Here is a 12931-nt window from a genome sequence, read left to right on the forward strand (position 1 = left end):
ACTGCTTCAAGATCTGCCCAAAGAAGTGTCTAAGTCACCATCTCTGGTGACATATAGATGAGGTTCTTAGGGATACGGTTCAGTGCTTGAGTTAGGTTAATGGTTGGACTCAATGATCTTGAGGGTCTCTTCTGACCAAAATGATTCTGTGATTCTAAGATCTTTCTTACAGCCATCTCATATACACATTTAAACTGATATATGTTTATATTCTGTGAAGTCAAGAACATGCTGAAACACCCTTTTGAATTGGAAAGAAAGACAGTAAATACATGAGTCTTAGTCAAATAAAGGTGTACCAAAGTGGCCTCAGCAATGCAGGATGTCCCCTCTGAAGCTGAGACCCAAACCAATTAAAACTGGTTTTAGAATGCGTTTTGGCAAATAGTACTTGGATTTCCCCCTACTTCTTTTGATGTGAGAGCCCTAAGAAACAATCCAGTGACTATTAACTGTACTATGGCAAGAGATGCATGCAGCCCTTTGTTTTTTGTTTTTTCCATATTGCCCAGTATACTGCCCAAGTACAAATAGTAAGGATTAGCCAATCTTGAAATAAAAAAATACTTTTTCTTAGCTCCTTTTCCTTAATTAATGTTTTCCAAACAGGTAAATCACTAACTTGAATAGCCTGTAATGAGAAGGGGCATTAGACTTTGTTAAATGAAAGGTCACAAGTGGTAAGCTTTTCAGTAGTTCTTTCTGCATTTTGAAGAGTTAAATGAACCCCACTTGCAACACTCATTTGACTAAAATACTATGGCATGCAAATTAACTGTGGCAGAAACAAGACAAACCTTATTGAAATAATTTTAATTTTATTAAATACTATTGAAATATTGTGCAACGCTCTTTTTAGACCTTGGGGTGCAGGGAGTTGGGATGGGTCCACAGCAAACTAGCAAGAAAATAGTTAATTTCTGAAAGTTTCCAGTTCTTCTGTACATCTCGACTATAAGAACTGTGAAGAATCTTTAGAGACATGTCGGTTTTTGACTACAGCACTGACACATACATCAGGATAACACTGCAGAATATCTGTTATCAGAAAAAAGGAGATGAAAGGGATGCCCAAGTTATGTGCTCCCATATGACTCGGCAAATAAAGCTCCTTACAAATTCCTGTGGAGATATTGCTCTCCAGCTGATGCACCACACCAATGTCTGTGTTTGGTGCTGTAGTTAGTGGTCTGAATAGTGCCCAAACTGACAAAGATCTGTGCCACAGCTGGAAGAACAAAGTCAAACCTCATCCATTGTCTGATTTTATGAATTCAAAAGCTCATTGTGGAGTTTGCTTAAAGGGAAACTCCTTCAAAGAAGACTTTCACTTTGGGGGAAAAAACATGATATGAGGCCTGCCTGCCAGCCTGCCAGGATGAACCAACTGCTCCATGAACTCCAGCTGATCAGCCCAGCTTTGATCCAGACTCAGATGAGCCCTTACACAGATCAAGAAAAACACATTAAAGACTTAGCAAGTTTGGGAAAGATGCAGAACTTGAAAGAGGGGGGAAAGAATTAAACACAACCAACTTATTAACCCTACTGTACAGGGAAAAAAGAAAACAGGGAAAAGGAAAAGAGGAAAAAAGAGAAAGGGGAAGGGAAAAGAGAAAAAAAGAGAAAAAGGGGGAAAAGGGGGAAAAGGGGGAAAAGGGGGAAAAGGGGGAAAAGAAAGGGATGAGAAAGAGGACAAAGGGGAAGAAAAAGAGAAAAAAGAAAGGAGAAAGAAGAAGAGGAAAAAAGAAGAAAAATAAAAAATAAAAAAAAAGGGAAGGGAAAAAGGGAAGGGAAAAAGGGAAGGGAAAAAGGGAAGGGAAAAAGGGAAGGGAAAAAGGGAAGGGAAAAAGGGAAGGGAAAAAGGGAAGGGAAAAAGGGAAGGGAAAAAGGGAAGGGAAAAAGGGAAGGGAAAAGGAAAAGGAAAAGGAAAAGGAAAAGGAAAAGGAAAAGGAAAAGGAAAAGGAAAAGGAAAAGGAAAAGGAAAAGGAAAAGGAAAAGGAAAAGGAAAAGGAAAAGGAAAAGGAAAAGGTTTTCAGCCTTGTCAACTGACAAAAAATTGTGAACCTCAGAAGCTCGGTAAGCTGTAGCTTGTCTGGTTTCATGCAGAACTGATATAAACATTCCTAAAATGATTCATCCCGACATTAGAAAATGAAGAGGAGTGATGACAAACATAGGCATGCTATATAAATGTTGCCAAAAAATAGTAGCTAGACTTCAGCCTGACTCATAGGAGTTGAACTCTTTTACACTGGGCCACCCTTTTTAACTTAATGAATCCCACCACAAGCAAATTTTGGAGGAATGAAAGTTAATATGAGGAGTTCCTCTTTTGAAAACATCTCTACCTCAAAGGCTAGGAGATTGTCTAACAAGGCTCTGCTCATTTTTCTGTTTTGGGTTACTTTACAGATCAGATTTTGTCTAAAATCCTTCTCTGTTAGAGACTTGACCCTACAGCCATCCTAATTTAACTGGCAAACATCAGCAGACATCATAACATCTCTGAATGTGGGGAAATCCTAACCATGATTTAAGCATCAAGACTGTCTGGATGAACAAGTTGAGATCATTGTGCCTTGAATATTCATTGTTTCAGCCAGAGCCCTCCCATTGCAGAGCTAACTCCTTGCAAGCGGCCCAGCTGCAGAAACATATGCCAAACACTTTTCCCTTTCGCTTTCCAGCCCCTTATACTCCTTGTTGTACAACCCCAAACACCTGCAGTCTTGCTAGTGATAAAGAAACCACACTATAACACTGTGAGGTGCTCAGGATGCATCACTGGTCAGCTGCAGTGACAAGATCATCTGGGGTAACATCTTCTGTTAGAAACCACAAACCCACACCCACCAGCTCCCGTGAGTCCATAGTTCAGCACTTGGTACTTCACTCCCTGTAGTCTTCAGTTGCTCAATTACTCTCAGTGTTCAAAACATTTTTTTAAAAGTCTCAATCTATGAGTTCCTTGATTTCACTCTTGCACCACAACATGACTCTTTACTGTAACAGATATCTTAAGATTGTAAATAAACCAATAGTTACAAATGTAAACTGCATACAATGTTTCTTATATTGAACAAATAATATGAAATAACTTCACTGTTTTTAGTAAGTCTGGAATAGCCTGATCCCATGAAATTTTGCAGCTACAGATGCACTACAAAGATACACTTCTACAGACTAGTCAGTATGTCATTGCTTCTGCACCTTAACCAAGGTAAAAAACTTACTGCCTACCCTTTCATTCCCAGCACACACATTACATTTCATAGAATAACTCAAGTTGAAAGGGACCCATAAGAATCATAGAATCCAACTCTCTACAACATAGTAAAAATGGTTCAATCCTAGCAATATTCAGTCCATATAATTCATGCATTTCAGGTTGCTAGCTAGATGGAATAAGCCTTATGGGATCCTCAGGATGCAAGCCTTCATCCCTGAAGGAGTGAATGTCAGCAGAGCTGTTTCTGCCCAAGGTTGCCTCTCCGAGTCATTGAGTCCAACCATAATCTAAATCTAGCACTAGACCATGTCCCTAAGAACTTCATCTATACGCCTTTTAAACACCTCCAGAGATGGTGACTCCACCATTGCCCTGAGCAGCCTGTTCCAATGCCTGACAACCCCTTCTGAAGAAATGTTTCCTAATACCCAATCTAAACCTCCCCTAGTGCAACTTCAGGCCATTTCCTCTTGTCCTATCACATGTTACTTGGGAGAAGAGACCAACTCCCTCGATGCTACAACCTCCTTTCAGGTAGTTGTAAACAGCAACAAGGTCTCCCCTCAGCCTCCTTTTCCCCAGGCTGAACAGCCCCAGTTTCATCAGCTGCTCCCATCACACTTGTGCTCCAGACCCCTCACCAGCCTTGTTGCCCTCCTCTGAACTCTCTCCAGTACCTCATTGTTTTTCCTATAGTGAGGGGCCGAAAACTGAACACTGTATTCAAAATGGGGCCTCACCAGCACCATGTACAGGGGACGATCATTTCCATAGTCCTTCTGGCCACACTATCTTTGATGCACACCAGGCTGTTGTTGGCAAACCACACTGCCCTGAGCTGATGAATGCATGACCAAGGAAACTGAAGGGCACAACAGGCTCCTTCTCCATCTTCCCTGAGCAGAAACTATGGACTGTCTCCCAGTGGTGTGTGGCACTGGTGGAAATGGCAATCAATAGGTTTTATAGTTGGATCACCAACATCTCAAGGAATGCCATGTCTCTCCAAACTACCCTACCAGCACACACAGTATTTTACGAGGCTAAAGCACAGACCCCAGTCAGTCAGCTGGTCTTAAAATCAAGACAGCAAGAAGCAGGATGCTTCATTTGCTTTAATATTGTGTCTGTGTCTTAATTGTGCTCATGCTTAAATGTGGTGACTGTTTTTTTCATCTTGGAATCTCTTCTTTACTTTCTAGACCTTTCCCTAACCTGACCTAGCAGTTAACCTAGAAGCACTATCTCTGATGGGAGAAAACATCCTTCTCTGCACAACTGAGTACATACTTGTTATATATTGTAAATTTACTTTCATAATATCAGAAAAAAGCCTGTTCATGAAAGGGAGACAGTTTCTGTTTAAAGTATCTCCTGAAGGACTCAGGATTTATTGAACTTAAATGTCTGTGTTCCCTTGATCCAGAGAAGTCAGATAAGTTTAAATGAAAATGAAGGTTTACTTAAGGTTTTTACACAGAACTCAAAACTGTCATGCCCAAGACCAAACCAAACCAAACAAACAAGTCTAAGGAAGTACTTGAAGGCATCTGAAATATTAATCTCTTTGATTTTTGTTTTACTTAAATTCTTTGTCAACCAGCTGCTAGATTTTCAACTTCTATGAAGAGCAGACAAGCTCTAGGGATTTCTTCAGTTTGCCAGCAAGATACTTCACAATATCTGCATTCCCCTAAATGCTCTGTAAATCATTTCATAAAGCCAAGTTTCATAATCATTTGCACAAGTTATTTACAAATCTTATTAGAATGTCATCATAGTAGATTTTGTTTTTGTTGTATTTATCTGTCAGTATGAACTTAGCTCTTGATGTCCTCAGATACTTTTTACTCAGGCAAACTTCCAACAACTTTTCAATTTTTTTTTTTTAATGAAGTATTTCAGAATTTGGCCCCTAGGCTTTTCCTGTTGTGGCTAGTTTACTTCTCAAGTTTATAGTACAGGACTTGTGTTTCCCCATCATCTCCAGTTTTGCTCCTTGCACAGTACAAAACTTCTTGCTTAAAATAAGCTCGGAGCTAAAATTTTACTGCTAGATTGTTAATACCGTCACTGATTTTAACTTATCTCTGGATTATCCACGGATAAAGACAACGCTGGCTCTACAAAACACTGGTTTTCCCTTACGAAAGTAAATACGTTACTTGTGACATTGTTTATACTCGTATATTATTTGCTGAGACCTTTCTGACATGACATCAAGCCCAAAAATTCAAATGTACAGGTCAGGGCCATCAGCCTGTAGTCCTGTCATGGTTAAATCCGGATACCAAGTGGACTTAATAGAGGTGTGGATGTAACAAGGAAAATTAATCTATAAAAAGATTCCATTGCACTACAAATCTTCATGATGTGATCTGCTTCAAATTAAACACCTGTGCAAGAAGATGGAGAACAAGCAAAAGGCCAGAACTTCTTGGAGCTTTTTATTACCATAGTCATCCAGCTTCTACTTCAATGGGATCTAAAAGCAGATTTGTTATGCAGCACTGAAGTAGGGAAGGTCAGAGCACATTATAACACAGGAGAAAATTTCTAGTTCCAAAGAAAGTTTCAAATCACCTGTTGTGGGTAGTTGATCTCTGCTTACCTGCTGCCAGAACTAGGATCTAGACATTGAATGAAGGGTCAGAACTCTTTGGAGGATCTGAAGAAGTGGCCAGTAATACTAATATAAAGCTGAGATCTTTGTTTTGGGTTTGTTCTGTTTTTTTGTTTTGTACGTGCCAATTCTGTGCCATCTGCCTCTATTAATTCTATCTCATGAAGTTACTAATCAGCGGATATGCAGAGTATGTCTTAAACAGTGAGGCAGAGAAAGCTCAACGAGCATTTACGCAAGTTCCCTCAGAGTATCAACAAGAGCATTCTGTGATACATGTACGTGTTAATCAAAAAAAGTCAAAGAGGGACAAATTCAATGCTAAAACAGTATTGATCTGAAAAGACAGCAACAAGTTCGGGATATATTATCTTGGAATGACAAATGAGGCCCTGGACAGCTTTAGAGATATGGGTAAAGTATGAAGCCACTTATCCAAAATATTTAAGGTTGCACTGTTCACAAGAGCAGAAGAGGTGCTATTCTTTCTACATTGACAGTCAACTTCTGACAATGCAGATCAACATCTTCACATTAAGTCTTTTATCTTAATAACAGGTGTCTTTTCAATTGTTTCCAAAAGGTATTCTGGATGCTTAAAGGGGAACTGCAAGAGAGGAGGGGGCATCCTGCCAATGATGCTGGGACATGAGGAATGATGGAGAAAGGAAAGAAATCTCTACATAAAGTCAGTCACTGACGGTTGACCTGTGCAGACCAAGCAGTGCTTTTTCTCTGCTTGAAGAGCCTGATCTTAGTGAGCAAAGATTTATTGTTTCATCCCGTCCAACAAAACGATTTCCTGAACCTCAGAGAAATTCAGTATGGATTATTTGCCTGAGTGACCAAAATCACTAGAGAAGAACTAGAGAGCGCAGAATTCAGTTCCCAGAAACTCCTAAAGCCTCCTGCCTCTCCAGCACCCACAACATCCAGAAAGCGATTCCCCGGGGCTGACTCTAGCACCTTCTCTAGTCAATGCAATAATGTGATTCAGATGATTTAAGTTTGGCTCCTGTCCTGAGTGTCTCTTGGAAGAGTCTCTTGCCCTCATTCTACTGAAGTACAGATCAGCCAAAAGCACTCCCCTCTGTTTTGCACGACAAGAGTGCCTGTGTAGAGGAGGTGTTGTCTCAGTGGCTACATATAATGCATAAAACTCTAACGTCTCATGTCTTGAGTGCTAAAGTAATACTTCAGATATCCTGTTATGGTGAAGTGTCAAAATACTTGACAAGATAATCTACTATACACACACACAATTGTCAGAAATGAAAGAGGAAAATCCCTTGAGACCAAACATTTTAGGTGGAAAAAAAGAAAAAAATTACTCTTCCAAATATCATATCTCTGTTGTTGCCATAAAACAAAACTTAATGAAGCTTCTCCATCAGCAGTTCACCTTCAACAAAGAGGATACTGCAAAGTGACTCATTCAATCACCACAGCACCTGCTATGCTTTGCTCCAAGGCCACCACTGTAAAAGGCAGCAGTAAAGAAGTTTTGATGAAAGATTCAGTTCTCAACTGCATGTATCATCACTGGGACTAATTTTCTTCTCTCTTCAGAGGTGCTACTTCTAGTTTAGAGGTGGCACCCACTGGAAGAACAGTTTAGAATGGTTTGCACTGTCCCTTGCATGCACCAGGAGGAAGGATTTTAAACTTTACGCTATTCAGCCTGCAGTTTAAGTGAGCTCTGAATTCACACCACAAAAGCAGAACAGTATTTCTATCTTTGTGGAACACAGATTTCAGTTCCAAGGGAAAACAAGGGCGTGACAGCAGGCAGTGACAACCAAAACTGTCATAAATTTGAGATAACAAATCATTTGATCCTGCATTTGTGGATGTTTGTTGCAGAGCAGAAGTTTCCACCAAACCTCAGATCTGAGCCATCTCCAAATTTAGAAGAATTCACCTCTTGGTCTAGTCCTTATTTCAAGGTCTGTCACAATCTAAGTTCCATACAACGTGATGTAATTGTTTCCTACCTTCTTCTGCCACAAGTGAATCAACACTAGTAAAACAACAAGGTTACCAAGCTTTATGAGGTGCTGGGAGTAGACACCAGTGTTTTGGTAGCCAAACTGTCTGAATTGCAGTTTGAAGGAGTTTGTGGCTTGCATTGGCTCTGTAGTAGATTCAGCAGAGACCACATGAAAGGACCCAGCACATCTTTTGAAGAACTTAACATCTGCAAAACTCAAGACTATTTCCATGAGGCTTACTGCCAATCACTGCATGCCAATGCAAGAAATTCCAAAAACATAGCAGAAAAGGTGAATTCTCTCGTAAGACATTAATATATATTTTAAATGGGAATCTACTTCTGAAGTGATTCATTAGCAATAAAAGGAAGTGCACAACCATAAATGGTCAATACTATGCTTTCATGATGACGGTGCAAATAATCAGTAGTGTGATTAAGTGTCTGAGGAGAGAACACTAAGTGGAAAATGTAAGATAGAGATGGAAAGAAAGCCAATGTCACCATAAACTGCAAGTCTGAGTTTCTTCTTCTTCATACAGGTTAAAATGAGGAGCAACCACAATACTAAAGAAAGTGAAAGTAACATTTTGGACATATGAATTGTAATGAAGGACCATCCCCACTACTAGAAATTGTTACTACTGGTGACATGTGTTTTCTTTGCCAAGATTTAAAGATTGCTATAGACAATGACATTTGAACTGTACTCCACAGCAGATGAGTTCCATACTTTCTTCCACAGAAGTGTAAAGAAATGTCAGTCTTGGGAAGCAAAGCACTAAAGAGAAGATTTCCCATGTTTCTTTGGACGGTCTGATCTCCAGACTACATTGTGTGCTTGGTCTGAAAGACAAATCTCCTTAAAAGAGTTCATCAAGTGGAAACACACAAAAATAATTTGTCCCTTTACAAACCCTCAGCTAAAGTATTTATTTACCAAAAATATTTAACCTCATTACAGACCAAAATACCTTGCAGCTGACTGTATTCTGCTCAGATTCAATTGTAAGATGCAATAATATCCTATCTAAAATAAGTAAATTGGACACAAGGGCATTCAGGACTGAAAATGTTACTCACATCATCTTACACAGCACAGTAACAGTTGGATACAGAAACCAGTGAAAAAAGCACAGTAAAACGTGTTAAAAAAAATATTTTGCAAAAGTGAAATATAAGATAATGGGGCAATGAAGACAATATGAAGGCAGTAGGAGTCTATGAACTACCTCGAACTGGCCAGCAGCTCACTTGCAGGAATCCCAAATGTTGGGTCTTCCCTTCATTATCATTTCCAGAATTTCCAATGTATTACAAATTCAAGGAGTCACACTAGTAAATACAAAGTCACACTACTGAATAAAAAACAGTGGAAGCACGCATTAAAAATGGAGCTAAAAAATGCCATCTTCCACATTGATCATGAGGGAGAATTGGTATTTACGAGTGACAGAATTTCAAAGTGTACAAATGACATCACCAGCAGGTCAAGACAGGTGATGATGTCCCTTTTACTCAGCACTAGTGAGGCCACACCTGGAATACTGTGTCCAGTTCTGGGCTGTCCAGTACAAGAGGGACATGGACATTCTGGAGAGAGTCACAAAGATGATTAAGCATCTGGAGTACCTCTCCTGTGAGGAAAGGCTGAGAGATCTGAGACTGTTCGGCCTGGAGATGAGAAGGCTTAAGGGCACCTTGTATATACCTTACATATAACTGACGGGAGGGTGCAAAGAGGATGGAGCCAGGCTCTTTTCAGTGGTGCCCCGTGACTGGACCAGAAGCAATGGACACAAAATGAAACACAGGAGGTTCCCTCTGAACATCAGGAAACATATTTTTATTGTGAGGGTGACCTAACACTGGTACAGGTTGCCAAGAGAAGTTACGAGGTCTGCATTCTTGGAGATACTCAGAAACTGTTTGGACTTGATGCTTAGCAACTGGGTCTAGGTGGCCCTGCTTGAGCAGGGATGTTGGATCTGATGACCTCCCGAGGTCCCTTTCAATCTCAGCCAGTGTGTGATTCTGTGTCATGAAACCTTTGATGGAAGAGCCAGGTGACATGTTAGCAAAGAAACCAGACTGTCAGAGTTCAGAGTGACGTTGAGTTTTGCCTCTCCAAATTCCCATGTGCATTTTGCACCAATTATTTCTGCTCATTCCTTCCATCATTAGGGGGAAGTACACTTTCAAATTATAAAAAAAGAAAAGAAAAGAAACATTAACGGCAAACATTTCTGAACAATACCTACCCCTTTATGCTCACTTGGTTACGATTCAGAGCTCTCTCAGGCTCCCAGTAAAACACATGGGAGCTTTGCCAGAGTGCAATGGGAGTGGGTTCAGGCTCTTTACACAGCCTCCTAGTGTTTTCCTCCACCCCAGCATTATGTAAGAAACTGAGCTAAACTGTAAATATTACACAACCTTGAAAAGGGAAGGGACTAGTAAAATATCTGCATGACTCCTTCACTCTGACTCACCCCTTCCTTTGCGCTTTTGCTTACAGTCCTTGCTTGGAGTAGAACGATATGTCTGAACTGGTCACTTCTCATCTTTTAAGCATATTGCAGGAACAGTGAGATGTTTCATCAGCTTAGACAGGACATCACAACACACAGAGTCTAAGCAGGAGAAGAGCACCAGGAGAAGGCCTTCTCCCCAAGCTCTGCTGCAGCAGTCACAGAATCATAGAATCATAGGGGCTGTTCAGCCTGGAGTAGAAGAGTCTGAGGGAGGACCTGGTCACTCTCTACAATTATCTGAAAGGAGGCTGTAGCACGGAGGGTGTTGGTCTCTTCTCCCAAGTAACAAGTGACAGGACAAGAGGAAGTGGACTAAAATTGTACCAGGGGAGGTTTAGATTGAATATTAGGAAAAAATTCTTTGCGCAAAGCGTTGTCAGGCATTGGAACAGGCTGCCCAGGGCAGCGGTAGAGTCACCACCCCTGGAGATGTTTAAAAGACGTGTAGATGAGGTTCTTAGGGACATGGTTTAGTACTAGCGTTAGGTTAATGGTTGGACTCGATGATCTTGAGGTTCTCTTCCAACCTAAATGATTCCATGATTCTAAGAGCACCATGAAGAAGGCTGTAGCCTTCCCCTCAGCTCTGCTGCAGCCGTCGCTGTGCTTCCAGCACCCCAAGCCCCACATGCCCCTTGTGCTTCTTGTGCTGTGGTCTGAGCCCCACACTCGTACACCAGCCTAGAGAAATAAACCAGGGATTATCACCATCCAGCAAAAGAAGGAGCAGTGGTGTTCCAGCTTGCTTGGTAACTACAAGTAGGTCAGATGGGAGCAGAAAAAATACTGAGTTAAGCTCTTGCCTACACACTCCGTAAGCACAGTCCCATGTCTGGCATCATATTAAACAATAACAAAAAAAGCTTTCTAAGCAGGACAGCAGCCCAAGGCATATTCTGTGACCCAGAAAGACATGTGGAAATGACTGTCCCCTGCTTAGGCTGGGCAAAAAGATTGTCATAAACTTAGACATTTCAAAGCCTCATTACGCTATAAGACGGTCATTTACCCAATAACAGCATTTCTCCAGCACAGATAACGTTCTACTGAAATATGTGTCTGGCAATAAAAATGAAGCTCAGTAACTCAGTGGTAACGTCATAACTTGTAACAGTTAAAACACATATGCGATCTTGCTGCTATGCTGAATGATATCACTGTACTTTAAAGTGTAAAGCATTGAGCATTAACAGAAATTGCCTGGTCTAGTACTACATTCTTAAAATATAATGCATTGTACATGAGTGGAAATGATTAGTTCTAATGTTACATATTTATATGTGACTGTAAAAATTACACAAACTGTAGTTTATCAACTAGACACTTATCTGAAATATACTGTACATTATCTCAATATAAATGCGTTATAGTCACGAATAAAACTGATTCAAAGCAAGAAAACTCTTTTCCATAGCTTATAGTTCTAGAAGTTTTCATGCAAAAATCATTTTTCATAACATGCATTATTATAGTATGCCAATCTAAATACTGGATGGAATATACAAAGAATTTGACTTCAATAAAGTATCCTATTCAACTTCACCTATGATCTAATCCAGTAAGCCCATCTCAGCAGTCTCTTTTCAGAGAAATCACTCATCATAACAAATAAGAAGTCTTGCCAAAGAAAAGGCTACAGAACCAGGCCTAATATTCTCTGAAAACGTCATTTCTTGAAATTAGAATCCACAATTCATTATTTTAGCAGTGCCCTAATATAAGAACAATAAATCTTTATAGCAGTTTAATATCTTCCAAGCTGTGCAATTACTGCTAATGATCAAATTATTGCCATTATTTGAATTTCCACTGAGATGGACAGTCAGAAATCAAGAACATGATGTTTTGCGATTAATGTTTAAATAAGATGTGTTGACTGGTATAGTACAGGTGTAAATATAGCTATGCTAGGGCCTAATGAGTGCAAAGAACACTCTGAGACATGCTGAGTTCTTTAATGATCACTAAACTAATAAAAATATAAGCAAATACTGACTGAATCATTCTGCACAAAAAAAAAACCCAGCTACCATTCCATCAGTACTGCAATGCACAGAATTTTTTCTCAGTGCTTATCTAGTTATCTTCACGCACTATACAGAGGAAAGCCTTAAGAATTGCCTACTGGAGTCAACTACAGATAAATAATATGTGCGTCTACTTTCTATTGGTAAAGCGAACAGTGGAGAAAACTTTGCAAAAATCAGGTTATGCAAGTAGCAACATTGCTTCACCAACCTGTACAGAGGCAGCTTCCCTAAGTGAGATTCACTCCCTGATTTACAGCACAACACTTATTTTGGGTAGAATTTAGCATGGCTTGCCATGTGACAGTACTTGCCTCCTGGCTCAACATATAGAGAAATAAATTAAAAAACAAACAAACAAAATCCAACACACCCCACAAAACCAAAGAGCTGGGAGTGGACAGGACCTGGTTCTACCCTCTGAATCTCAGGCAACAGTAAAACATCTCAGCTGTTTCACAGAACAAGGCACAATTCAGTGGAGATAAAGTACCATTTATCAGTCCAAAGAAGAGAATAAAATAT

General features: G+C 40.0%; 1 protein-coding gene across 4 annotated transcripts in view; it reads right to left on the minus strand.

Moving 5' to 3' along the window:
* The window catches only part of NOX4 (NADPH oxidase 4), a 112933-nt gene that overhangs the window by 67295 nt on the left and 32707 nt on the right, over positions 1 to 12931 (minus strand). The gene's annotated exons all lie outside the window — the stretch shown is intronic.

The sequence above is a fragment of the Patagioenas fasciata genome, chromosome 1 (assembly GCF_037038585.1).
Source record: "Patagioenas fasciata isolate bPatFas1 chromosome 1, bPatFas1.hap1, whole genome shotgun sequence".
Taxonomy (NCBI): domain Eukaryota; kingdom Metazoa; phylum Chordata; class Aves; order Columbiformes; family Columbidae; genus Patagioenas; species Patagioenas fasciata.